Source organism: Triturus cristatus, chromosome 9, assembly GCF_964204655.1.
Source record: "Triturus cristatus chromosome 9, aTriCri1.1, whole genome shotgun sequence".
NCBI lineage: Eukaryota > Metazoa > Chordata > Amphibia > Caudata > Salamandridae > Triturus > Triturus cristatus.
The window spans coordinates 1,015,607,784-1,015,634,913 of record NC_140592.1 but is presented as its reverse complement, the minus strand read 5'-3'; positions in this window follow the sequence as shown (position 1 = coordinate 1,015,634,913).

Sequence of the window (27,130 nt, the reverse complement as noted above, 5' to 3'; positions counted from 1 at the left end):
GAGTACAGGCGAGACCGGGCTAAATAACGAGCCAGGCGACCCCAGGCCCAGCTGGTGGTGGACACCGTTTGTATGTCCACTGGGCTCCGGGGAACCCCCTCGGGCAACACCGCCGACAAGCGACCCGGGAGCACGAAATCCGCCTCCGGCCGAAGGAACGGGATCCGTGCGTCAGGATGATACCAGGCGTAGGCGTGCGCACATTGAGCAATCAAGTAGTACAGGTACATATCCGGTACACCGAAGCCGCCTCTGTCATGGGGGAGCGTAAGAGTCCTCCAGCTGATTCGGGGGCGCTTCCCGCCCCAAACCAGCTTAATCAAATGTGACCGCAGGGTGGAGAAAAATGCCCGAGTAAGAGGAATAGGGATATTATTAAACAAATACAGAAATCTGGGAAGTACAACCATTTTTATAATGGCAATTCTGGCCGACATGGAGAGCGGGAGTCGCAGCCACCCCTCCACCTGCGTCTCTAGCCTGGCAATCGCGCGGCCATAATTGAGGCGAATAATTTCGTCAGTGTTCAGATGTATCTGAATGCCCAAGTACCGTACCGAGTCGGAGCACCACTCCAACGGGAACTCGCACTGCCATTGGGACGTGCCACTAGTCAACGGGAAAATTATGGACTTGTGCCAGTTGATGCCCAGTCCAGAGTGGGCTCCAAAGCGGAGAATTTCTCGTATCAGGGGAGCCAAGTTGACCTGAGGCTCTCTGACATACAGTATCGTGTCGTCCGCGTAGAGGGAAGCCAATAAGGGACCCGTCCGGAACTGGAGACCCCTGTGCAGATGCCGCTCCTGGAAATGCCGAATTAAGGGGTCCATAGCCAAAATGAATAAGAGCGGGGAAAGCGGGCAGCCTTGCCGCGTGCCTCTCGTGAGAGAGAAAGGGCGGGATAGCGTACCATTGATATGCAGACGAGCCGTGGGGCGGCTATACAAAAGCCGCGTCGTAGCGAGGAAGTTCTCCGGCATGCCCATGCGTTGCATGACAGCAAGAAAGAAAGGCCACTCTAGGGAGTCGAAGGCCTTCTCAGTGTCTAGAAGGACAGCCGCGGCAGGCGTGGCCGGGTTGATTCTGTGGAGAACCGTGAACAACGTCCGCAAATTTAGAGACGTGGAGCGACGCGGGACAAAGCCCGACTGCATGGGCGATATAATGAATTCCATCAATTGAGACAGTCTGTTGGCCACAATTTTGGCCAGTATCTTGTAATCGAGGTTTAATAGGGAGAGGGGCCTATACGAACCACACAGCGTCGGGTCTTTATTTGGTTTTGGGAGCAGAACTATTACCGCTTCCCTAAGGGTCGCCGGGAGGGACCCACGCTCCAGCGCCTCTGCGTAGACCTCAATAAGCCGTGGCGCCAGGAGATCCGCAAAGGCCTTGTAGAAATCCCCAGTGAAGCCATCGAGGCCGGGGGCAGAAAAGCCACGAAGCACCTTAATCGCGCCACGAACCTCAGTCACCGTTATGGGCTCCGCCATGAACTCCTGCATACCCCTATCGAGGAACACTAGCGCGATTTCGGACAAGTAGGCCTCACGAGAGGCCGAGGATTCACCTAACTTGGTCTTGTATAGCTCCGAGTAGTAAGCCAGGAAGTCGTCCCTGATCTCGGTAGGCTTAGTGTGCAGCGAGCCTTCCGTCCCCCGCACCTCGACTATCAGGGATTTGCTGTACGGTGGTCGCAAAGCCTGAGCCAGCGTGCGACCCGGTCTATCCCCCTCCCCGTATCTACGCGCCGTCTGGTACTTCCCCAGGTACAAAATCTCTCTGTCCGCCGCGTCCCTGAAGTCGGCCAGGAGGCGGAGTCGACGAGCGGACACGTCGGCAGTGGGCGCAAGCAGCGCCTCAGCGTCAACTGCCTTCAACTGTGTCTCCAATTGTTTAATCGTCCTGCGCAGCGCCTTTAGGACCCCAGCCTGTTTGGCTATGCAAATTCCCCTAATATATGCCTTGAATCCCTCCCAAAGCATTGCCCACGAGTCAACCGATCCGGTGTTAATCGTGAAATAGTCTTCGATTGCCTCGGAAATTTCGTGGACAAATAAGTCATCCAGGAGCGCCCTCCCAGGGAATCGCACTGCCGCTCATAACCCTCCGACCGCGGGATGTCCAAGCACAATGACACCGGGGAGTGATCCGAATATGTTCTGGGGAAGGTCTGCATCGCGCGGAACCATGGGGCCAGGCCTGGGGACAGGAGCCAGTAGTCAATCCTGGTCCAAGTGTTGTGTTGTCCCGAGAAGTGTGTGTAGGCAGTGGTGTGTGGATTGCGCCTGCGCCAAATGTCCGTCAGAGAGAACTGGCTGCACAGGTCAAGTAGTGCGCGTCGCGCCCTAGGCTTAGAGTGAGCCGCCCCCGAGGTACTGTCTAGACTCTCGTCCAGCAACAAGTTAAAGTCACCCCCAAGTATGAGGCCGGCCGGTTCAAGAGCAGCAAGCTGGGCGGCGAGCTCATGAAAAAATTCCGGAGAATCAGTGTTAGGAGCATACACACACACCAGAACAATAGCATGGCCCATCAACACCCCTCGTACTATGCAGTAGCGCCCCTCCTTATCCCCCACGAACGCCCGGCAGTGGAACAGGACCCTCTTATGAATCAACACCGCGGTGCCTCTGGCGTAGTTGCTGAAATTGGAGAAGTATCTATGAGCGCCCCATGAGGCCGCAAAGCGTGAGCCAACCGAAGAGTGAAAATGTGTCTCTTGGATAAAAGCTATATCAACTCTATGGCGATTCAAATAATGTAATACCTGTTTACATTTACGTGGGTTGTTCAGACCCCTGACGTTCCAGGACATTAGCGATAGGCCAAGGGGGGACTCGTGCAGGCCTATTTGAGCCATCGGTGCCATGAAACAAGGAAGAAGGGTATAATAACATTCGTGTCTCCGTGTACCTGCATAATTAACACAATGCCAGCCATGTCAAGAAAATCAAAATAACCAATCCCTACCCCCCACCCTCCACCCACCCATACCACACAAACGTGAGGCAAACCCCAACCTGTGGAAAAAAAGCAGAGTTGCAAACAACAGTACCATATGCAAGCAATGATAACAATATAGAACATCATAACCAAAAGTGTTCCCAGCGGTGTCAACCAGAGGGGGATGACAACGACCCGCCACCTACCCAGCACAACAAAGCAGTTATATATAAAGCAAAGAGTTCGCAAGTCCCCTGTAACAAATATTCAGATAGGGATAAGGCCAGTCCACAGGCGCCGACTCAGCCGACCCCAGAGCCAGAGAACAGGTCCTGACTATTCGCTGTTCCACTACGCTGAGGCGATCGACCATCCTCGTCGCCCCCCGGAGGGTCCTTGCGTAGCTTGTAAGTCCGGCAGAATTCCTGCACCGCAGTAGGATTGTCAAAGATCCGCACTCGGCCCTCAATGTCAACCCGGAGCCGGGCAGGGTAGAGCATGCCATATTTGAGGCCCAGATTGCGGAGCGCCGCCTTAACCCCAACGTATTTGCGACGGGCCTCCTGGACCATAGCGGTAAAGTCTGGGAAGAATGAAAGTCTCGAGCCCTGCCAAGTGATCTCTCCCTTTTCCCTAGCCAGTCGCAGGGCCGTGTCGCGGTCTCGGAAGTTCATAATACGGGCAACCAGCGGACGGGGCGGGAGCCCCGGGCCAGGCCGCGGACCCAGGGAACGGTGCGCCCTCTCGACCACAAAGCCTGGTGTGAAGGAGTCTCTCCCAAAAATATCCGAAAAAAGCTTTTCCACAAAAACGTCCAGTCTGCCAGTAGCCGTGGACTCCGGAACCCCAGCAATTCGCACGTTGTTGCGCCGACTGCGCGATTCCAGGTGCTCGTTCTTGATGGCCACCTCCTTCAGAATGCGTTCCAGTCTATCTATGCGCTTGGTGTCCTGCCCCGCGCCATCCTGCACGGCCGATATCCTGGCCTCAGCCTCCAGCAATCTCTTGTCGTGGGCCTGGATCTTGGTCCCCATTGTTTCCAGTGTTCTGTCCAGGGCGTCAAAGCAACCATCGAGGACCCTGAACCCAGCACGCATCTCCTGCAGCCAGTCCGGGGAAGGGGCACCGGCCGCCGGGTCACCGGGCCGGCCTCCGGAGGGGGCCGTCATATCTGGACGGAGTTCCACCGGTTGTTCAGGCAGCTTTTCAAAAGGCAGCGTTTTCTGCTTTGGGTCCTTACGACCCATGCCCCCACACAGCAGGGCCGCAACCAGCGCGTCACGATGGGAAGAGGGTTCCAGGACAATGAGGAGGCGGCACAAGGGGACAGCTCACTCCGCAACCCACTGGGCCCGTGTCACGGGCGATGCAGCAGCCTCCACAGAAGTGCTATGCGCTGGTCAGCAGCCGGGCGAGGCCCCCACTCCCCGGACCAGGCAGCGCCCTCGCGGAACGTAGGGCCCAAAGCAATCCGGGGCCGTCCGGTGTTGCCGCAGCAGACGCCGCCGAGCTATGTGGGGCGGTGGCACAGGAGAGTAGGCCGCACCGGCCGCCGATCACAGGAGCGGTCAGGCGAGGAACCAAGGCAGGGGCAGAGACAGTCCAGGTACTCAACTCAGCGCGGGGCCCCCCCCAGCCCACCCACTCCGCCAACCAGCCGGCACGTCACCCCCGAAGGCCCCCAGACAGTGTCCGCCCGGGTCCCCCAGGAGGAGACCCAGAGGAAGGCCGCGACCGAAGCGCAGAGCCAGGTCCCAGCCCCACCCTGACCAACAGCGGAGCGGGGAGCAGAGCGGACCCCCACCAGTCAGAGCCCCGGCGCTCAATGTCCCCCCCTCAGTCCCCCCCCCCGGGTACCTGCCGCACAGCCGGCCGCCGCCTCAGCGCTCCCGCTCCCGGCCGCCGAGTCATGCCGCCTTCTTGGGCTGGAGGGCCGGGAGCCCGCGTCCGCCACCGTCCGTTCCGGGCCACCGCGGGGTCCGATCGATGTCAAGGAGTGCTCCGGGACCAAAGGGGAGTCACCGCCGGGGTCTGACACCCAGCGCCCGCATCAGGATGTCGGGAATGGCGGTGTGAGTGCTGGGCCGGCGGCGGAGCTTCAACGCCGCGCGGCCATCTCAGCCCGCAGCTTGGCCACGCCCCCGTATATCGTGATACTTGAATAGTACCACTGTAATACCGCTAAATATACTACAAAATGCAGTTTGTGAATAGAGCCCACAGTGTGCATATGTGCATGCATGTGCCTGCCCATGTTTGTGTTTGTGGATATAGCTGCATGCTTATGTATGTTTGTATTTCTCCCACTACCCGAGTGTGTGTTCTGTGTGCGTGTATCTTTCTGTGCGTGAATGTGTGTGTGAATGTCTGCCTCAGTGTTTGGGGAGAGTTTCTCGGCACGTAATCATCATAAATGTGAACTAATAGTGATACTTGGCACATAATGGTGAAAACAATGCCTTTATTTTTATACCACAAATCCTGTTATTTCAGAACCAGAAAGATACTCTGCAGACAAAATCTCAGGCACACCTGAAATACATAGAATAAAATACCCTTGTGATTGAGTTACATGAGGGCCCATATCATGGATACAAGAGGCATAGGAGGAAGTGTGTATCTCATGTGGAGTTTACAGGAAAACACTGTAATAAGTGTAATGAAGAGTAGTAAGGCGTAGGTTAATCAATATCTATTATTGGGGTTGTAATGTTCCCTGAGATCATAAGCCACATAATTAGGTGGCCAAGGGAGGTGGCAGACGATGGTGATGTCTCGCAAATGATGGCAAAACCTGCGACACGATGGAGATTTTCTGGTGTATCCTCAATCTCTCAGACCCATGGCTTCTTCTGAACCGTCGCCCATCTTAACAGATGTTTGTTATGTATCCGTCTATTGTTCTCCACATTATTGTACAATCTCTTTAGGCTATGAAACACTTCTTTGCGTGTGCGGCTTGGTTCATGCCATACATGAAAAGGCAAGGAGTCAATGTCTCTTGTGCACTGATTAAACCTGATGGTGATGCTTAGTATGTGATGGTGGTGCATGACAATGTGCAGCTTTATGTGAGCATGGAGGGGACTGATCCTCTTCAGAAGAATGTGTTCCTGTAATACGAAGGCAGTAGATATGTATGTGAGGGACTGGACAGGAACATGATCATCTAACTTGGGGATGTGACATTGATCCTGGTAATTTGAGGATGTGCATGGGGATCTGAGACTGCACCTGAGTATATGATGTGATGGTGTTCCTTTTCTACTATGGTGGTACAGAGGCAAATGTGGCTGTATTTGACTTGTAAGGTGGTATCAAATGATAATACTTAAAGTAATAAGTTGAAGTTTGGGAAGAAAACACGTATTTAACAACATTTAAAATCTGGTGTTTTGCCAAAATATGTATTTCTTATTTTTTTATTTTTTAATGAACAGCTGATGTAATTTTTTAAGGCAACGTGTTTATGTATTAAAAATAAAAATAACTGGATGAGTGAGATTTTTGTTACAAACTTTCACTGGATGGTGAATGTTGGCTTATGCTTTTCTTGGGGGAAGCACTCAAAGGCAGTTCCTCCTCTACTTGTAAGGCTATTGTGGGGCAGGTGCAGGTGGCTGCAGTATGAGCTTCCAATGGTTCACATAAATTTTATGACTGTGGGCATGTGCTGGACTCCTTTGGGAGTTCCTATTATGATTTCAATGTAGGCCCAGATTCATCTTCCTGAGTTGCACAAATGAAAAGAGAGTTGTCAGTGAGGTGGACGTTTGGATACACACAGTACTTAATTTGTAATAGAATAAGTGCTGTGGTGCTTAATTTATGAAGGAAAGAGTGCTAGTGCCCAAAATTCGGCTCAGAAGTTAGCGGCCACTGCAATTAAACGTCTACGTGCAGAATACCAATGCTAGTGATCTTTAATCCACTACCAGACACTCCCTGCCCCCTTTTCTTACTCTTACTGGTTTCTGCCTTTGTGAGGGTTTTCTCCTCTTTCTCTTCCTTCATCTTTCTGATCTGTGTGTACAGGATCACACAATTTGGTCAAGCAGGAAATCTAGGACTGCTCCTATTGTTTGTGTGTTACATTGTGAAATTCAACCACTAGATGGGAATCTCTTTCTCTGTCTCATTTTACATCAAAAGTAAATGCTTTGTCTTTCATTATTGGCACATGAGGGTACCAGACAGAAACCACATGAAGCTCAGCTCGCTTTGGTGTGAGGATCCAAGAGAACATTGGGCTGATCCAGGCATTTGACTAGAGCCTTCAGTGGCTCACCCACCTGTAGCACATAATTGCAATTAAGGGGTCAAGGAGATAGAAAGGACATGATTTGTCCAACATCAATTTGGTGAAGCAGGAGTACCAACGCCACAGTGCAGGCTCCTTGTTTTCAATACCCACAACTTTCTTACTCCACCACAGTTTAGTGAGTGTGTTATGAGACTGGGTGATCTTTCCCACTGGGTAAAATCAAATGGTTATTGGGCTACAGCCCTATTTTCTTATCAAATATGTACTACCCGTGTTTGGGTTGATTTAGGGTGTTTCTATCAATGTAAAAAAAGAAAGAGCCATATTTTCAAAAAGCGATTGCCCAAGAGCACATACATTACCACATGGGGAGGTCAGGATTAATACAAAACATACCTTCTAGTTCCATAGTTTCCATCTTTCTCTTTAACAGGGACTACTCTCACCAAAGAAATGCCACTGTGTTGTGGAACCTGCCCAGACTTTGGAGTTCTTAATCAGCATATTTTGGAAAAGTGGTAAAGCCATGATTAAACTTCAAGTCTCCTAGTTCCATGGCTAAACCTTTCCCACTGTACCATGTCTAGAGACGGAGGTTGGATGTTTGTGTCTGTCCAGCTCAGTGGATTGCCCACCTTGCTAGTGGTCTTTGTCAAGGATGTTTGTTTTGTAACACTTGGTACGTTAACTGAGCTTATTAACTAGCACACTTAGGGCCAGATGCTTTTTGTAGATGTAAAAGTTCCGATTCGCGAAATCGGACCATCTGTGACTACAAATTGGCCTTTTTTATGTACCAAATGCAAATTGTGGTTCAGTAACACATTACTAACTCATAATTTATGTTTGTGACTACATCCCGAATTCGTATTTGGAAAGGAGGTTATTTAGGGTGTCTCTTCCAAACAGATTCTGAATGGGATGCTCTAATATTTTGGACCAAAGTCTGGTTGCAAAACGTTGATATTTTACTGACTACTGAAAGGTAGGAGTAATTCATTCATAAATGAGAAGTGGTCCCCAAGGGACTTCTTTCTCTTGGTGAATGTTGACAAAAACATTTTTTAAGAGGGACCACTGCCTACTCTCAAGAAATGTTTGTTAAACTTTTTATTTTTGTTTTTTAAATGCATCCTGTTTTCCTTCAAGGAAAAACTGCCTGCATTTAAAAACAAATATTTGTTATTTAAAAGCATACACAGACATGGTGGTCTGCTGATCCCAAAAGACCACCATCCCTGTGATGGCAGCGAATCATTTGAGGTCGCAACTTGTGACCTACCTCATTTATATTCATGAGATAGGTCGAGTGGCGACCCACTACTATTCAGTATTTTTTCGAATTGCAAATTACCACACTGGTCACACAAATACTGATGGCAAGATTAGAAACTGAAGGCATAAGGAGATTGTGAGGCCTAAGATTCTATTTCATTTCAAGTCAGTAACCTGATTGCTTCCTTTGTACACTTGTTCACCTAAAGGAGCGATAGGAAGCTGAGAAAGCTTTCTCCAGAGTGCTGTAGAGGGATAGCACCTCTGATGTAACATAACTCAGTATTGTAAAATCTATGTCTGTTCTAGAGACCTGGGTCTTAATTTAGAGGGCAGTATGGAGTGGAACCCTCAAAAGAACCCCATTACTCCCAGTCCACACCACGTACATGCTTTGCTCACCCTGCGCCCACCTTACACTCCACCCAGACCTCCACTCCTCTGGCATCAATGCTGCCCGCAGTCCCATCTCACTCCATACTTTTTGGCCCATGAGAAAGTACTCATGCTCTACCACATCGCCGAAAGACATTGGCACAGCCAATAGGTCCCAAATGGAGAGACCTATTGACTTCTTTTCCAGTGCCCATTATGCTATCAGACTCTACAATTGAGTTTGATATTCAGGATGTGACAACTGAACCTGCAGGCATATTGTGTATGTGAAATAACTATGGTCCTGAACTCAGACAGATGACTTTTACAGCACTACTTTTTTCCGATGAAGCTGTTCAAACTTTAAAATAATTTTTTATGTTGAGTCATCAAGATCCTAAGCTCTTGATCACATGGGGTGATTTTAAAGCAAGATTTGGGGTCAGCCAGTGCTTAAAGTTGGATGACAATGTGGGGTGTCCCAAAAAGGGGCATGGCCAAAGAAGAGTAACTAAGATCCTTTCCAAGAGGCAAGGTCCATGTAATTAAGGGTGTGATTTAAAGCATGTTAACAAAATCATGTGATCCCTAACCAGTATCTGGATGCCTCTGCAAGTTCTCTGTTATTGCATCTAGACATTTTAGACAACAATGAACATGCACTTCAAAGAAGCTAGTCGTATTGGCTTTGCAACTATAAATGAGTGACAGCAATGATTTTGCATTGAATAATTAGAATTGGAAATAGTTCAATTATAAAAGTAAGAAATTGTGAATTGAACATAGTAAGGTCTTTGAAAGGGGTAGTGGTCTTCAAAGTGCCTCAGGGCCTGATTTAGAGTTCGGCGGACAGGTTACTCCACCACAGATGTGGCCAATATACCATCTGCCATATTACAAGTACATTACATTCAGTGACTCTAGTATTAAGACGGATGGGGTATCCGCCACATTTGTGACAGAGTAGCCTGTCCACCGAACTCTAAATCAGGCCTCAATCACTCCCAGTCTCCCCTTCACACCACTTTCCATTGTTATTCCTATTTCCCCAGCACCTTTCTGAAATCCTCTATCTGCAAGTCTCACATGGCATCTTCTTCCTCTTTATCACAGTTTTTCACTCTCTCTTTCTGCATGTACTTCCCAGATTCACCTTCCCTTCACTATGCCTTCTCTCTCAGATGGAGTCACACCCAAACTCTCTCTCTCCTCACCTGTAAACATAGATTTTTCTTTTTTCCTTAGCGCTGTCAATATTTCAAGAGCCATGTATTCCTCTTTCACACACTTTATCATGCAATTGAATGAAAGTCAACTTTTGTAGTATACTCCTGGGAGGTACTCTGCCCTTTATTGATGTAAACTTCCAACCATTTCTAGGGTGAGGAAGAGTCATAGAGGAGTTATTGAATAAACACAAACACTCCAGAAAAATCACATCCACAAACCCCTATTCCCTCCATTGTTTAAGGACATCCTTTTGTGGATAGATACCTTACAGATGTAATGGAGCCAATTTTTGCTCAAACCATTTACAGCCATACATAGTTTTGTAAATCAGGCAATTGCCTATTTCTTGCTGCTACTTTTAGCTTAGTTGTCACCTCCAGTTGCTGCTGATGCTTCTGTAACAGTCAAACATTATGTTTCCTTCTTTGTCACCAGCAGTAAAATGCAACTGTCTCCCCTTCAATTACAGCAAGAAACTGTACACAGATGATAGCCTGAAGGATATTGAACAAAAATTCACTTCAGAATTTTAAACCTTCATCCCAAAAGCAAAATCCTAATAAATAAAGTAAAAAAGACACTCAATCATTTAATCAACTTTACCAAAACAAGGTCTATGAGAATTTATAAAACAAAGCATCATCTCAGTGACTGTGGAAATCTGTCTAATAAAAAGCCACAGAGATGTAACTTAAAAGTATTCCACGCAATTACTTAAAAGTAGTGCTTTAAAGGGAACATGCGAGAAAAAGATCCGAATCATGCAGTAACCGACTGAATTGAAATGATTGACACTGAGACAGTTTTTTACTCCAATAACAACACTTGTGCTTGTAATGTTAAGCAGAAGTATATGACATAAAATACACAGTAAAAAAAGGAGAAGGTTTACCCCAGCATATGCCAAGGAGTAGAGCTAACTAAAGAAGAAGAGAACACACATTTACACCCACACTCCAGGAGCTTCTATAATTAACTGTGTGTCTCTAAGTTTCGCTATTCCAATAATGAGGTACAAAAGAGAGCTCATTGAAGTTTGGAGAAACAGAAAGTAGATGGCTGTCAGTCATATAGGTGTGATCTGGTGACAGGTCTTAAGCCAACACCAGCTCGCAATCAAGAAACCAGAGTTTTCCAGCACCTGGTGATCAAAAAAGGTAGCGGCTAGCAAGGAATTAAAAGCACAAAATATCTTACATAGGTTTAAAACTAACCCTCACCTGAAATGTTTGTATTGGGGTTTGGGCAGCGGCGTCCGGAGCAGGTAAGCGTGGTGAGGTGGTGGAGCGGGGGAAGTCGACAGACAACGGAATAGGATTTATTTGTTTACTTCATTTTCCCTATTCGGTCGTCTGTCCACTTGTCCCCCTTCCGCCCACTCCACCCCACCGCGCTTACCAGCACTGTTCGACGCTGGGTTTGAGATTCTATATTTGTGTATATGTGTCTATAAGATGTATTCCTATTATTTCCCCACATCAGGTTAAAGCAAAGAATAATACCTCTTTTCTGCACAATGTTCTCTGCTCTGTTAATATCTTTCTCTCTTCATTGGCTCGAAAGACCAAGTCACAATTATGGGCAATGCCAGGTCTTGAGTAGACATCTTCCACGAGATGAGCAGTGTTAAGAGGGTTGGAGTTTCCACTGAGTGTGTGGCGGGGGCTGACCTATGGCGTTACCATGCGACCATCCCAACCTGGATGGCCAACTTTGCGCAAGCAGCCGACCTATCACTTGCCTCTGCACACAAACTGGCCCCTATATGTGGGACAGAAAGAAATATATGGAAGAAGCAGCTTTGCAGTTAAATGACAGATCGTACTACAAAACCAGCAATGTTTGGGCACTAAAATCAATACAAGATGACTTTTACGGGAAACTCTTAGCATGGATAAGCGCGGGAATCTTAACATTGGACTAATACAAATTCATACGAAAGGAAAACCCTACCATCTCTAACATATATTTTATCCCAAAGATACACAAGGATGCAAAACATCCACCAGGCCGTCCGATCATCTCGGTCCAACACAGTCTGTTAGAAAATGCAAGCCAATATATAGACTATTTTCTACAAGAATTGGTGCATTCCCGACCAACTTATATCAGAGACACCAGTGATTTTTTTTGCCAAACTGCAACATTTTGAGTGGAAGGAGGGCTATCAGTTGATGTCGCTGGATGTAGTGTCCCTTTATACTAGTATTAGACATCGAGACGGTATATGGGCACTAGAGCACTTTTAGGGAAAAGGAAAAACAAGACTGTCTACTCATTGTGCATTGTTAAGCAATCTGACCCAATTTTGCCTAAACAACAATGTATTTTGTTATGATAAAACTGTCTATCAGCAGATGCGAGGTGTTGCAATGGGGGCCAGCTTCTCCCCCAGCTACGCCTGTTTACATATGGGGTGGTGGGAGGAGCTGGTCCTCATTGTGACTCACAGACAATTTATGGAAAATAATGTCAAACTTTTTCTTAGATTTATTGATGACATTTTCATTGTTTGGGACGGCTCTACAACAGAAGCTAATGAATTTGTAAACAATATTAATGACAATGACATCAACTTAAGTTTTACATCAACCATCAGTAATCAAACAATCAATTTCCTTGATGTAGAAGTTTTTATAAAGTATAACAAACTGGAAACCAGATTATTCAGGAAAGAAACTGCAGGGAACTCGGTCCTGCACTCGATGAGTTTTCACCCACGACACTTGGTAAACAGTATCCCCTATGGGGAAATGCTGAGAATTAAAAGAATATGCAGCAACCCCACCGATCTGCAAAAAATGCAACTAGAAAGCAAAAACAGGTTTCTAGCCAGGGGATACAGCAGCAGGAGAGTAGATGCAGCTATCATAAAAACTAGAAGCATAGAGAGGAACTCTCTGTTAAAACCTAAACCAATCAAGCTAGAAAAAGAAAAAGAATCATTTCAATTGCGGCTAATTACAACATATAATATGCAAAACAAAACCATCAAAAACATCATACATCGCAATTGGCCTATAGTATTAAATGACCCGATTATAGGCAGTATTTTACCCAAAAGCCTGGGCATAACCTATAAGAGGGCTCCATCTATGAGTGGAAGTCTGGTTAAAAGCAGCCCGGAGGTCATAGAACAATCAAATTGGCTTACACAACGAAAGGGGTTCATAAAATGCACGAACTGCAAGGCCTGCCAGTACGGTGTAAATAAAAAAAATACAAAACACTGTTCTGCGATAGGGAGGTGGAGATTGCACGTGCTTTGCACTGCAAAACAGATCACGCCATATACATCTTGGAATGCTCATGCGACCTAAGATATGTAGGGAGTACTAAACTCCCTGCAAACAAAAGAATTTTACATCACCTTTTTTGGAAACCCACAATAATAACCCGAAACATCTCTCATATTACCTCATTGACTCAGTACCAAAGAATAGAAGAGGAGGTGATAGAGAAGGCACACTGCGGAAGCTAGAAACAAGATATATTTTAAATCTCGACAGTAAAACCCCAGGAGGTCTCAACACCACAGAAGACCTTTACACTTGTATATAGGAACTTCCCCCTTTTTACAAATAAGCACGGTTGGTTTTAAGACTTCAAAACGACAGTAATTTTCAACCTCTTTGGATCATGATTGTGACAAGTGTTTGTACCTATGAAGACTCATACAACTGGTCAACTGAGCTGCGACCCAGTGCAAGGGATAAAGGGAGGATGTATAATACCAAATGATAAATATAAACTTAAACTATGTGAGGCTGCCACCTGACCCTAACCATAAAAATAATGTTTTTTAAATTGTCAATTGCACATTTAGGGGTGTCATGTATACTATTAGAAGGTCACTTTTAAGTTCCATATTCACAATTTTAAGGAAGTGAATAATATCTTGCACAAGCACTTTACACATACTTTCATTTTTAATGAGAGTTGGTGAACAGCATAGGACAGGACAAACAACATCATAAATAAACCAAGCTAAAATAAGTTTCACAACCAAAAAATTGCATTTATGCAAATATGTTACAAAACGGTTTTAATGGTGTATGTACTATGTTTTAACATTCCCTTTTAAATACAGGATTGATCCTAATAATTTTAAATACCATTTTATCAAAGCATGAATTTTACCCTCTATTTATTATCGTACATCGTAAATGTATGAATAATCAGCTGCTATGGTACTTATTATGTGTTTATCTATTGTCATATTTATTTGTACCTATAGTCAAGGGCAATTGAAGATATTGCTAAACATTACTGAAATGAGCTGCAATAAGATACATTTTGGGGGAAAAACGTGAATGTATAAGAATTTAAACCATAGTATGTCCTCTATGTCTATGGGGCAATCACCGGAACCTTGCACTAGGCACTGCCACTTTAAAAAGGGAGAAAATGGCAAAGAGCGCTGTCATGTGATCAAGGTCCAGGAGGGACCGAAACGTGTCATGTCCGACTGAAAATAAACAACTATTTGCACATATACGCGATCCGTGCCTGCTTTCCGATACCAGGACTGGTGAAAGGTTTGAAGCAGTGTGTGAGGATATATATATATATATATATTCACTGAAAAAACCATAGGTTTCAGGGGCGTTATAGTTAGCTGGACTTTTCACTCGTACAAAACCATTGAAATTCCCCCGTCATAGTTAGTTCAGCTAACTATAACTCGCGCGCCCGCAATGCACTGCTGATGACGTCACATATTACATCACTCATGACATGGTCAGTGACATCACTCATGACATCACTGATGACATCTCAAATGACATCACTGATGGCATCACTGATGACATCATCCTTGTGATAGAGTGGCAGACCTCCTCTTCCCCTAATATAAGCTTTGATACACACATTCAAAAATAGAAACTACAATGTTCAAAACAATGGACATACCAATACCAGTTACAACAAGCTATTCAGTAATTCACATACACATCCACTCATTCACCAACAGTCCTATGCTGTCCTAGATGTAAAAAGGGGCACGGCATAGACCACCTCTCGACAAAAATTCGACCAAACTATGCAAGAAAACCCCCTCACGGTTAATAAAAAACACATCCACCGCCGGATGTGTAATACTTTTTATTTTACTCTCTGGAAAGGAGACGAACCTCACTTGAGAGTCACAGCGTGCTCCTGGCTGAGCCCAATGCTGTGTTACACCCAACAGTGCCCGTCGATTGCCTCAGACCTCTGTGTTGTATTCCACCAGCTAGTGCGTATGCTATCACACTCTCTAGCCCATGTGCACTGTAACACCACCCCGTGAATATGTCATGCCACACTTGCCTTCGCACGGGTTATATTGCCCCATCTAACGTGCCTTCCTCGATGTGTATGTTATAACGCACAGCGCTATGCCATACATATTACAATCTGGGATCCATATCTTTGTCACAGTGCATATGCAACGTTACACTCCCCAGCACATATTTTATATTACAACTTTAGAGACTAGTTATGTTACACAACACTGCCCTGTGCATATTACACTCCAAGGCGCATATCACATAGCACGCGCTAGTGCCTGTGCTATCTCGCGCTCTCCAATGAATCTGTCATTGCGCACAATGTATTGCATATTATATTTCACGCCCGGTTCATCTTATATCACACTTTTTGGTGCATAGTTTATACCATATACTACATCTAGTTTTCATTTTCAATCGTGCTCTCAGGACTATGTTCTATATAACACTGCGTCCACCTACCCTTTTCACGGGCATTACATTTTGCGATGGGGGTGGAGGGTCAGGGGGTGTTTCTGCCAAGTGAGCCCAGAGTCAAAGTCACAAACGTCCTCTTCTTCCTGAATAAAAGTGAGATTATGCTGCTTACTTGTTCATATTTTAGTTCGCACAGACACACATTTTAAAAACAATAAAGTTCCTAATATCCACCTTCTCTGAACAGTTAGCTTGCTGCCCCATCCACCTCCTCCCTATCCTCTGTTGTCTGAATCCATGGACTAGCCTCCTCCCTCCTGCCATGCATGGTCTGATGTGCTGCCACTGCCCTCCATTTAGCATGATGTACCAGTCCACTCCTCCTGCCCTCCATTGCCCAATTCTATGGCCCATCATTGACCTCCTGCTTAGCCTCTGTGCTTAGCTTGCTGCCCCTATTCTCCTTCCCCCTGCCCTCCGATGTCTTTGTGCATGCCCCTGCTCCATCCTTTTTGCCCACTATGTTCCATGGACCTGCCACTCCTATCTACTCTGAGTGTTCTGTTGAGCTGCCACTCCCCTCCCACCTGCCTAGCATTGCCAGATGACTGTAACCTGTCCCTGCCACCTCCACCCTGCCTGTCCACATGCCATGCCCCTATCCCCTTCCTCCTGTCCTCCATGGTCCATTTTACTGCCACACCCTTCTGCCCTCCCTGATCTGTTGTGCTGCAACTGCTCCTCCTGCCTGCCCCGCGCGGTCTGTTGTGAGGCCCCTTCCCCTGAACTCTCTTGTCTGTGCTCAGGTCCTGACCCTCCCTTCTATCCTCCATGGTCCTTTGTGCATGCCCCTGCACTCTCCTTCTTGCCCATCATAGCCATTGTGCTGCCACTAACCCTCCCGCTTGCCATGCATGGTCTTCTGTGCTGCCATGGCCCCTCCCACCTTCCCTGTGTGGTCTGCTAGCTGCCCCTGACCCCCTCCCACCTTCCCTCCATGGTCTGTGTGCTCTTTGTTGCTCTCCATGGTGTGTCTTGTTTCTAGTGCCCATCCTGCCTGACCTCCATGGTCATCTTGCTGCTCCTGCCCTGACACCTTGCCCCCAGCCCTCTGTTTCCATGTGCAGACCCCCTATTCCCTCCCTCCTGGCTTGTCTGTTCCATTGTAATGCCCCTGATCCGTCCCTCCTGCCCTTTATGGTCTGTTATGCTGCAGCTTTCTCTCCTGTCTGTCCATTATGGTCAGCTAGCTACCATTGCCTCTTTCCCATCTGTTCTCTGTTGTCCATGTGCATGGTCCTGTCCCCTCCCTATTGCTATCTATGGATTGTTGTGCTGCACTCCCGTCCCGCATGCGCTGTGTGGTGTATTGTGCTGCTGCAAACCCTGATGCCTGCCCTGTAGGGTCAGTTTGGTGCACCTCTCCATGTCCCTCCTGTCCTCTGTTATCCGAGTCCATGTCCCTACCCCAATTCCTCCTGCCTACCATGATTCAATGTACCATACTTGCGAACATTTTGAACTTGGTAAGAGGGAGATTTTGAAAAAAAACTGGGGTACTGAGTTACATTGAAAAAGAGGAGATTGTAGACAGGAGACAGATCAAATAAAGCCCATTTGAGCTTAAAAACATTGGACGTTTCCTGGCTGAAACGGGTCTGTTGGCATGTATGATTGTACTACCACTGCCTCTTCCTTCTGCCCACAATGGTCTATTATATTGCCACAGCCTCTCTTGCCAGTCCTGTATTGTTGGTTTGTTGACCCTGCCCCCCTTTCCACTGCCCTCCATAGTCTGTTGTGCTGCCACTGCCCTTCCTGCCTGCCCAGTGTGGTCAAATTGTTGCCTCTGCACTCTCCTACCTGCCTTCAATTTTCAGAGTCCGTGCCCATGGCCTCTGCCTCTCAACAGTATCCCAATGAACAACTAGATTGCTAACATTGTATATTTATTACAAAAGTGTGGAACGCCTGACGTCATCTTGATGTAATCAAAACTGTAATACCTAGAGTATTTCCTTTAGAAATTACATATATGAGAGGGTCTTATTTGCATCAAAATTATGGTTAGTGCTCTAAAAAACTAAAATGAGGACATATTTTCTGAGTTTTCAAATAGCGACAAAGAACTTTTAAATTATTTGTAATCTTTATGTTTTTTATCCAGTTGACCACTTGATTAAATGTTGCACCTTGGCGAGAGGATGTGGTGTTACTTCCAGAGCTGCAGACTTTGTAACTGGGGAACCAGGTTGGAGTTTCTGCTTCAGCTCAACATTCTGTGATTGTGGTCAAATCACTTAATCTCCCCATGTCTACAACCAAAATGAATTTGATCTTGTGTGATGTAACCAATGCTCATGTAAAGCATTCCAATACCTGACAAGTCTGCACTATATAAAACTGCAAATAGATAAAAAAAATAAGTGTTTTGCACACTTCTGTCATTGGGCTACATGTGGGCTACATCTGGGTGATATTTGTGCTGCGTTTAGGCTCTTTTGTGTCTGGTGGCCATCTTGGGAGATTTATTTGTTATGAAGTTTCCTAATTTCCTCATTTACTGCAGTCTCCTCAGTAGGAAATACTTTCAGTTTTTTACTTGGTTCCATCAAGAAGGCATTCAGATGTGTTACACATTTGCCATAAATTCTGAATGTTAGCACTCTAGTTGCTCATTAGGTCACTGTAGTAAAGCTACTGCTCACCACGGAAGTCTGCTGCTGGTATTAAAAGTGCATGTTTCAGTCTGCATATCAGAATTTTTTAATGAAATAGAAGAGGATTTGAGAAGTCACTCAAAATGTGCCCTAATTTTTCTTTCTTCAGCACTAATCATAATTTCTATGGCAAAATGAACCCCCTCATTGTGTTCCTTTTTAAATTAAATGTTTTAAGTGTTACCAGTTTATTCCAATCAAGATGGCTTCAGGTGTGCCACACTTTTGTCATAAGTAAGACAGTAAGCGCTCTAGTTGTTCTTAAGAACACTCTGGGACATTCTGTCATTAGGCTATACTTGGGCTACATCTGGGTGATATTTGGGCTATATTTCGGCTCTTTTGTCTCTGGTGGCCATCTTGGGAGATTTATTTGTTATGAAGTTTCATAGTTTCCACATTTACTGCATTCTCCTCAGTAGGAAATACTTTCAGTTTTTTACTTGGTTCCATCAAGAAGGCATTCAGATGTGTCACACATTTGTCATAAATTCTGAATGTTAGCACTCTAATTGCTCATTAGATCACTGTAGTAAAGCTACAGCTCACCAGGGAAGTCTGCTGCTTGTATTCAAAGTGCATGTTTCAGTCTGCATGTCAGAATCTTTTTATGACATAGAAGAGGATTTGAGAAGTCAAAATGTGCCCTAATTTTTCTTTCTGCAGAACTAATCATAATTTCTATGGCAAAATGAACCCCCTCATTTTGTTCCTTTGTAAATTAAATGTTTTAAGTGTTACCACTTTATTCCAATCAAGATGGCTTCAGGTGTGCCATACTTTTGTCATAAGTAAGACTGTTAGCGCTCTAGTTGTTCGTTAGAACACTCTGGGACATTCTGTCATTGGGCTATACTTGGGCTACATCTGGGTGATGTTTGGGCTACATTTGGGCTCTTTTGTCTCTGGTGGCCATCTTGGGAGTTTTATTTGTTATGAAGTTTCCTAATTTCCTCATTTACTGCAGTCTCCTCAGTAGGAAATACTTTCAGTTTTTTACTTGGTTCCATCAAGAAGGCCTTCAGATGTGTCACACATTTGCCATAAATTCTGAATGTTAGCACTCTAGTTGCTCATTAGATCACTGTAGTAAAGCTACTGCTCACCAGGGAAGTCTGCTGCTGGTATTCAAAGTGCATGTTTCAGTCTGCATGTCAGAATTTTTTTATGACATAGAAGAGGATTTGAGAAGTCAAAATGTGCCCTAATTTTTCTTTCTGCAGCACTAATCATAATTTCTATGGCAAAACAAATCCCCTCATTGTGTACCTTTGTAAATTAACTGTTTTAAGTGTTACCACTTTATTCCATTCAAGATGGCTTCAGGTGTGCCATACTTTTGTCATAAGTAAGACTGTTAGCGCTCTAGTTGTTCGTTAGAACACTCTGGGACATTCTGTCATTGGGCTATACTTGGGCTACATCTGGGTGATATTTGGGCTACATTTGGGCTCTTTTCTCTCTGGTGGCCATTTTGGGAGACTTATTTGTTATGATGTTTCCTAATTTCCTCATTTACTACAGTCTCCTCAGTAGGAAATACTTTCAGTTTTTTACTTTGATTCCATCAAGAAGGCATTCAGATGTGTCACAAATTTGCCATAAATTCAGAATGTTAGCACTCAACAGGGAAGTCTGCTGCTGGTATTGAAAGTGCATGTTTCAGTCTGCATGTCAGAATTTTTTAATGAAATAGAAGAGGATTTGAGAAGTCACTCAAAATGTGCCCTAATTTTTCTTTCTGCAGCACTAATCATACTTTCTATGGCAAATGAACCCCCTCATTGTGTTCCTTTTTAAATTAAATGTTTTAAGAATTGCCACTTTATTCCAACCAAGATGGCTTCAGGCGTGCCATACGTTTGTCATAAGTAGGACTGTTAGCGCTCTAGTTGTTCTTTAGAACACTCTGGGAAGCTGCAGTAGAACACAAAGGAATCAACTGACAGTCTCTGCCCTTGTTGGATGTACATGTTTTACTGAGAATGTCAGACTTCATTCTCACATAACATAACTGAGAAAGATAATGTGAATTTACAGAAAATATGCTCTCAGTTAGCTTATAGATCCCCTTCCAAACCTCTGTGGGAAAAGCATGAGAAAATAGTTTTCTCTCAAACATGATTCATGATATCACAGCAGAAGGCTTTTTCACATGGTAAAATCACCTTAGAACACACCACAATTCCTAAAATAAGTATGGTACCATCAACAAATGATTTATAATGTAACTAAAGTCTTAAAACCTTCTATTAACTGCAATGCTTTTTAATGAGGTGCTATCATGTATATTGGTCCCAGGATGGCTGCCAACACTTCTTGGATGAAGTGCTGACAGCCAATCAGATCTCACGATGAGATGTGTGGTTAGGCTCCGCCCAGATATATATGTGATTTTACTTTTGATTTTCTCAGGAACTACTGAACGGATTTACACTATTTAAGCAAAAGGCACATGCCTGACCTGAGGACTACCTCTTTGCCAAATTTCAAGTAATTCTGTTCAGCCGTTCGGGCTGTACCTTCGACTAAAGGTCCTATGGGAAAATGCATGGGGAAAATGCGTTTTGGGGCCCCCCCTTTTTCTCACCCCGAGACTTTCAGGGTAGGAGCTGAGCGGAGCGCCCCATTAGTTTTGAAAATTTCACGAAGATAAGTCAACCGGCGCCAAAGTTATTCAAAATAGAATTTTCAGATTTCCTATGGGAACTCGATCCTAACTATAACTATCTACTGGCGACCGCCAGTATATATATATAATATATATATATATATATATATATATATATTTGAACCAGTCCTGTACTTAAGGCATACGGAGACAGGCGCTGACACCGTGGGATGATAAACCAAAGAAGTATTTATTTCCGAAGGATGCCCTGACGCGTTTCGACGGATACAACCGTCTTCTTCACTACATCAGGTCCCTCTATAGTGTCTACTTAAATACAAGAGGTAAGGCCCCCATGGTTGTCACAGCAACACAGTTCATGGACATAGAAAGTGTTTTTGCAGTTAAATCTGTGTTTAAATGGCGACATTAACGCAACATTGATTGAAAATTATAAAAAGAGAACACTGTGCTTTCAAAGATAAGCGGCATTGTCACAAACTATTGAAACATTGTATCATAATCACACCGAAGCCTGCAAAGACTCAAATGTTGCACACGTGTGTGTGCATCTATACAAATAAAGTTATCGCATACAATTATGAAAGTAATTACATTGTTGCAGGTTAACAACTGAATAGTTCGTTCAAAAATGTAGAATGCCTTGTTCTTAACATAGTCGTAGTTGTGCCCAAGTGGGCCGACGCACAGAGTGTTCCAGATAATTTAAGCAAGAAATCAATCGTTATGGGTGCCTTAAGAGATAAGGATTATAACAAAAATTATAACAAAAAGAAAGATCCTGTGTGACGGAACGGAGTGCAGGAGCGATATACATACACAGCAGGTGGACATTCATAGTGATTATATTACAGATGTACATTCAACGCTTCATCAGCGTTCATACCGTTTGGGATCTTACTATCCAGAAGTATGATATATCTGGATTCTAATCGTCGGAGACGTAATTGTCTGTTCCCTCCCCTTATATTTTTAGGAATGCTGTCAATGACAAAATAGGATAAGTCATCTATTTTGCCATCATGCTGTGAGTTAATGTGCCTCGCTACCGGATATGACTGGTCATCATTTGTGATGGCCCTTAGATGTTGCAATATCCTGACATGTACGGGATGTATAGTGCTTCCTACATATGCTTTGTTGCAGGTGCAGCGAAGGACATATACAGCAAAATCAGTTTTGCAAGAAAAACTCCCTGTAATTTCAAAAGGAGTTTTTCTGAAAGGAAGAGAGACAGATCTGGTGTTGACTCCGTGCTTACAGGCTTTACATTTGGAACATTTCTGAAAGCCTCTCTGTGGTTTAAGCCACGTACCTCCCTTAATGAATATGGGTGCATTGGTGACCAATTCCTGTTGCATACTTTTGGCTCTTCTAAAGGTCAATTGAGGAAACTTTTGGCACGTGGGGCCTATTGTAGGGTCACCGCGTACTAGAGGCCAGTGTCTGTAAAGGATCTTTCTTACATTCATGTGGTAGGTGTTATAACCAGTGATAAGTCGAGGGGTATTCTCAGCTACCTTATGTGTAGATTTTTCACTGCCCCTGAAAATCAGGTCTTCCCTTTCAAATTTATCACACTTGTGTTTTGCTGAGCTGAGTGTTGTGGTGTTGTAACCTCTGTTTTTTAGGCGTTGAAACAGACTGTCTGTGGAATTCCTAAGACTGCCTGGGGTACTGCAGTTACGTTTCATCCTCAGGCATTCAGCATAAGGGATGCTGTTAATAAGATTGCGTGGGTGAAAACTGCTGGCATGAAGAATGGCATTGCCAGAGGTGGGTTTCCTGAATGTTCGTGATTGAATGTGTTGATTTTCTATATACAGTTCCAAGTCTAAAAAACAGATGGACTCCTTGCTGGTGGCACTGGTGAATTTCAGATTTAATGAATTCTCATTAATTTCAGACACAAAATCAATGGCACTCTGTTCGGTGCCTTTCCATAAAATAAAAATGTCATCTATATATCTTTTGTATAGAATGACATTATTCTGGAAAATAGTGTGATGGTTTTTCATGAGTACCTGCTCCTCCCACCAGCCCATATGCAAATTAGCGTAGCTGGGGGCGAAGCAGGTACCCATGGCAGTTCCCTGGACTTGTTTGTATAGAAGCCTGTCGAAAATGAATATATTGTTATCCAGACACCACTCAGCCATATGTAAAAGCATGAGTGTATGGTGATGTAACCCAATCGGTCTGGTGCCTAAATAGTGGTTTAGTGCATTCAGGCCATCTCTGTGTCTGATACTCGTGTACAAACTTTGTACATCGAGAGTCATAAGTACATAATCATCCAGCCAGGCTAAGTTGTAAATTTTTGCTAGGAAATCGCCCGTATCCTGAATATAGGCTGGAAGCTCTCTAACAAAGGGTTGCAGAAAATGGTCTATAAATCTGCTGGTGTTTTCAAAAAGGCTGCCAATTGCAGATATAATCGGCCTGCCTGGGGGGGTCTGGGGGTCCTTGTGGATCTTAGGAAGGAGGTATAATTGGGGCGTAACTGGATAATCATTCTTTAAAAAATCAAATTCCACTTTTGAAATAAGACCGCTACATCTCCAATCATATAGACACTTATGGTATTTCTCTTTTACACTGATTATACCTGTAGTACTAATGCGAGTATAACATTCCTTGTCATGTAATTGAGATAGTGCCTCCTTGTTATACATTTCTATGGGCCAGAGAACCACGTTTCCCCCTTTATCGGAACAACGTACAACAATGTCAGTTCTGTCTTTAATTTTTATCATAACTTTAGAGTATTCCATCCTAGAGTTGTGTTTCTTTTTGATGAAATCACGGCTGCTCATTAAAGCCAAGTCTTTTAGATCTTTGATTACCCTCTCGGCAAAGATATCAATACCATCCTTAGGCATTAGTGGCGTAAATACAGACTTGGGTTTGAAGGGTGTCGGAGCAGATTCGTAAATGTTTAAATCAGAGCTGATTGCCGCCTGTGTAGTAGAAATGGGGCAAGTGTCTCGTTCTGATGCCAATTCTGTAATATATATATATATCTCCCGTTGTCGGGTTAGAGCAAGCAGTGTTGAACGGTTGTTTTAATCTAAATTGACAGAAATGACTAAGCTTCAGATGCATTTCGGCTCCATTTTATTTGCAATTTTAGGTATTTAGTCACTATTAGTATTTTATTACTGTATTTATGCTTCTTGGGGCTTTGAGAACCTTAATCAGGATTCACAAACCCTTAAGAACTCGTGGGCCTTTGTTGAGACTCCCGCGCCCCTGCAGAGTTCATGAAACTGGATCCCGTTCCATGTGCAAATTCCTTTATGGCTCTTCTAAGTCTCTTAAAGGATGCTGAGGCCGAGCCCTGAGTCAAGACATGGCAGCAAAAGCAATGTTTCTGCTGCCGTTAGTAAATCATAGTCTTCAGCTGGGTACACAGACCCAAAATGGGTGATGGCATTAAACACATCCAGTGGTGCTTTTATTTATTTTTTAACTTAGGCCCACAGACAATCCGAAAACATGGGCCTGAGGACTGTCTGTGGGCTAACAGCATTTGGAAGTGTAATGCTCACATCTACATTTGAAAGGCTTTCTCCGCCCTCTCCCCTACTAGAGGGGATATTCACAAGGATCTATTGCCAAGTTAACGGAACATTATCGCAGCCAAAGTTGCGATAAACTTATCGCCCCAATCACAAGCTGGTGTTAACAGCCCACAGCACCAATTTACCCGCGATAGCAGCCGCAACTATCGCTAATGAGATGCAGAGTACACATTACCGAGCAAAAAGCCGCATCAACACCATTCCACAACATTCACAACGACCAGACAGAACTGCGATAAGAACACGAAACAGGCGATAAGGCGCGTTAGCAGCAGGAAAATAACACCTGCTCTGACCTGGTGCAAAGTCAGACCACAGCCTGCACCACAAAAGGGAGCACAGCCCACAGCCACACCTGAAGAACAACAGATGCACCCGGGTGACTGAACATGCAGCCCGGAGGGCCGAAAAGGCAACAACAGCCTCTGCCACCACCCCCAGGACCCCCCCTCCCCGTCAGCCCCCCTACCAAAGACATGCCACATCAGCTACACCTAAACATGTACAAAATAATCCGCTTGATGTCGCACAATCACAACTGGTGACATGCATATGTCATCACAGAAATGAGCATCACACATTCACTTTCGAAGCAACAAATGAAACTTTATTAAAATGAACACTGAAATGAAATGAAGACACATGGCGGCTCCCCTCTGGACAATCCGTAGGTCACAGCCTGCAAGACAAATATCATGATGAGAAGGTGTGTCCTCCGCACATCAAAGGACAGAGAGAGAGCAAAGCAGAGACAGAGGAAGAGAGGGGGAGAGAGAGAGAGAGATAAGCAGAGAGGGGGAGAGAGAGAAAGATAAGAAGAGAGGGGGAGAGAGAGAGAGAGAGAGAGAGAGAGAGATAAGAAGAGAGGGGGAGAGAGAGAGAAGAAGAGAGGGGGGAGAGAGAGAGAGAGAGTGCCGCCCCAGCGCACCCAGGCCACTCTGCTCACCTGCTGCCACCGGTGTGTCTCCAACCACTTGCCGGTATGTATAGCAGTATATCAGGTCACACATCTGAGACAGAGCCGTCATCTGAAACACTGAAGATGAGTGAGAGGAGTTAAAGGACTGTTGTATTCTCTCTCTAAAAAACAGACATAAAATTACTACAAAACTCTTGGAAGAAACAGCGAAATCTCTTATGAACCTGCACTCATATGAAAAATAACCCTCGCATTACCTAGTATGGTGTGCTTCATTGGGTTTCACAGCTAGCCCTGGGGCTCATCCGAGAATACTACTGCTCCCTGTTTGTAAAGTTTCCAAGTTGTGGGTGCCCTAGTTTGATGGAGGTTATGTGTGACTTTTATGTTCTTCCTTTGTTAAACTGTCAGAGATCAATAATATAATTGTGTGAAGATGAGCTAAAATGGCTCATACTGATTTATTTATTTATTTATTATTTTAAGAATTTGTAAAGCGCAAACTGTCGCCATTGCAGGTATCCTGGCGCTGACCGAGTCTGAGGAGGATAGGGGGGTGGAACAGAGGGGACTTGGGCTAGCCCGGTAAGAGCCAAGTTTTAACCTTTTTTCTGAAAGGTAGGAGTTCATCGGTATGTCTGTTCTCGGTGGGGAGGGTGTTCCAGAGTCTAGCGGCGGTAACCTCAAAAGATCTACCTCCGGATCTGACCTTCTTGAATCTGGGGGTGACCACCAGTTTGGCATCCGAGGAGCGGAGTTGTCTGGTAGGGGCGTACCACACAAACTTGGATTGTAAAGGGGCTGGGCCGGAACCGTGGAGGGCCCTAAAAACAATACAGAGGGCCTTAAATTGCACTCTCTGTCTAAGAGGGAGCCAATGCAATTGTGCCAAAGCGGATGGTCCATGGGATCTCCTCGGGAGCCCCAAGGCTAGTTTTGCAGCCGCAGATTGGACTCTTTGGAGCCTGTCTAATAGATACTCCGGGGCCCCGAGCAGGAGGGCATTGCAGTAGTCCAGCCTGCTCAGGATAGTGCATCTAACTACTTGGGCGCGAGCCTGGGTGGGTAGGAGGGGCAGAACTTTCCTTAAAGAGCGCAGAATGGCATAGCAGCAGGCAGAGGTTTTCTGAACATGGGTCTCCATGCTGAGCTTGTGGTCAAGCATGACCCCTAAGTTGCGGACAGAGTCTGCAGGCTGTACATTAGAAGCTGTTTCCGGGGGCCAGAAGTTGCTAGGGAACGGACGGGGGATCCTCGAGCCACTGTTAAAAAGCACCTCGGTTTTCCCTGCATTGAACTGAAGTGAATTATTCTTCAGCCACCTTGATGTCTCCCGCAGGCAATTGTGTAGGATCTCTACGACTCCTTTCCACAAGATTAAACACAGGGGATCTAACCTGCTTTTCTATCGACATGTTTCAGCACTTTTATATCGCCTCTATGGGATCAGGCAACATTATGTCGAGCTGGCCGTCACAAGACGGCCGGCCAATTCAACATG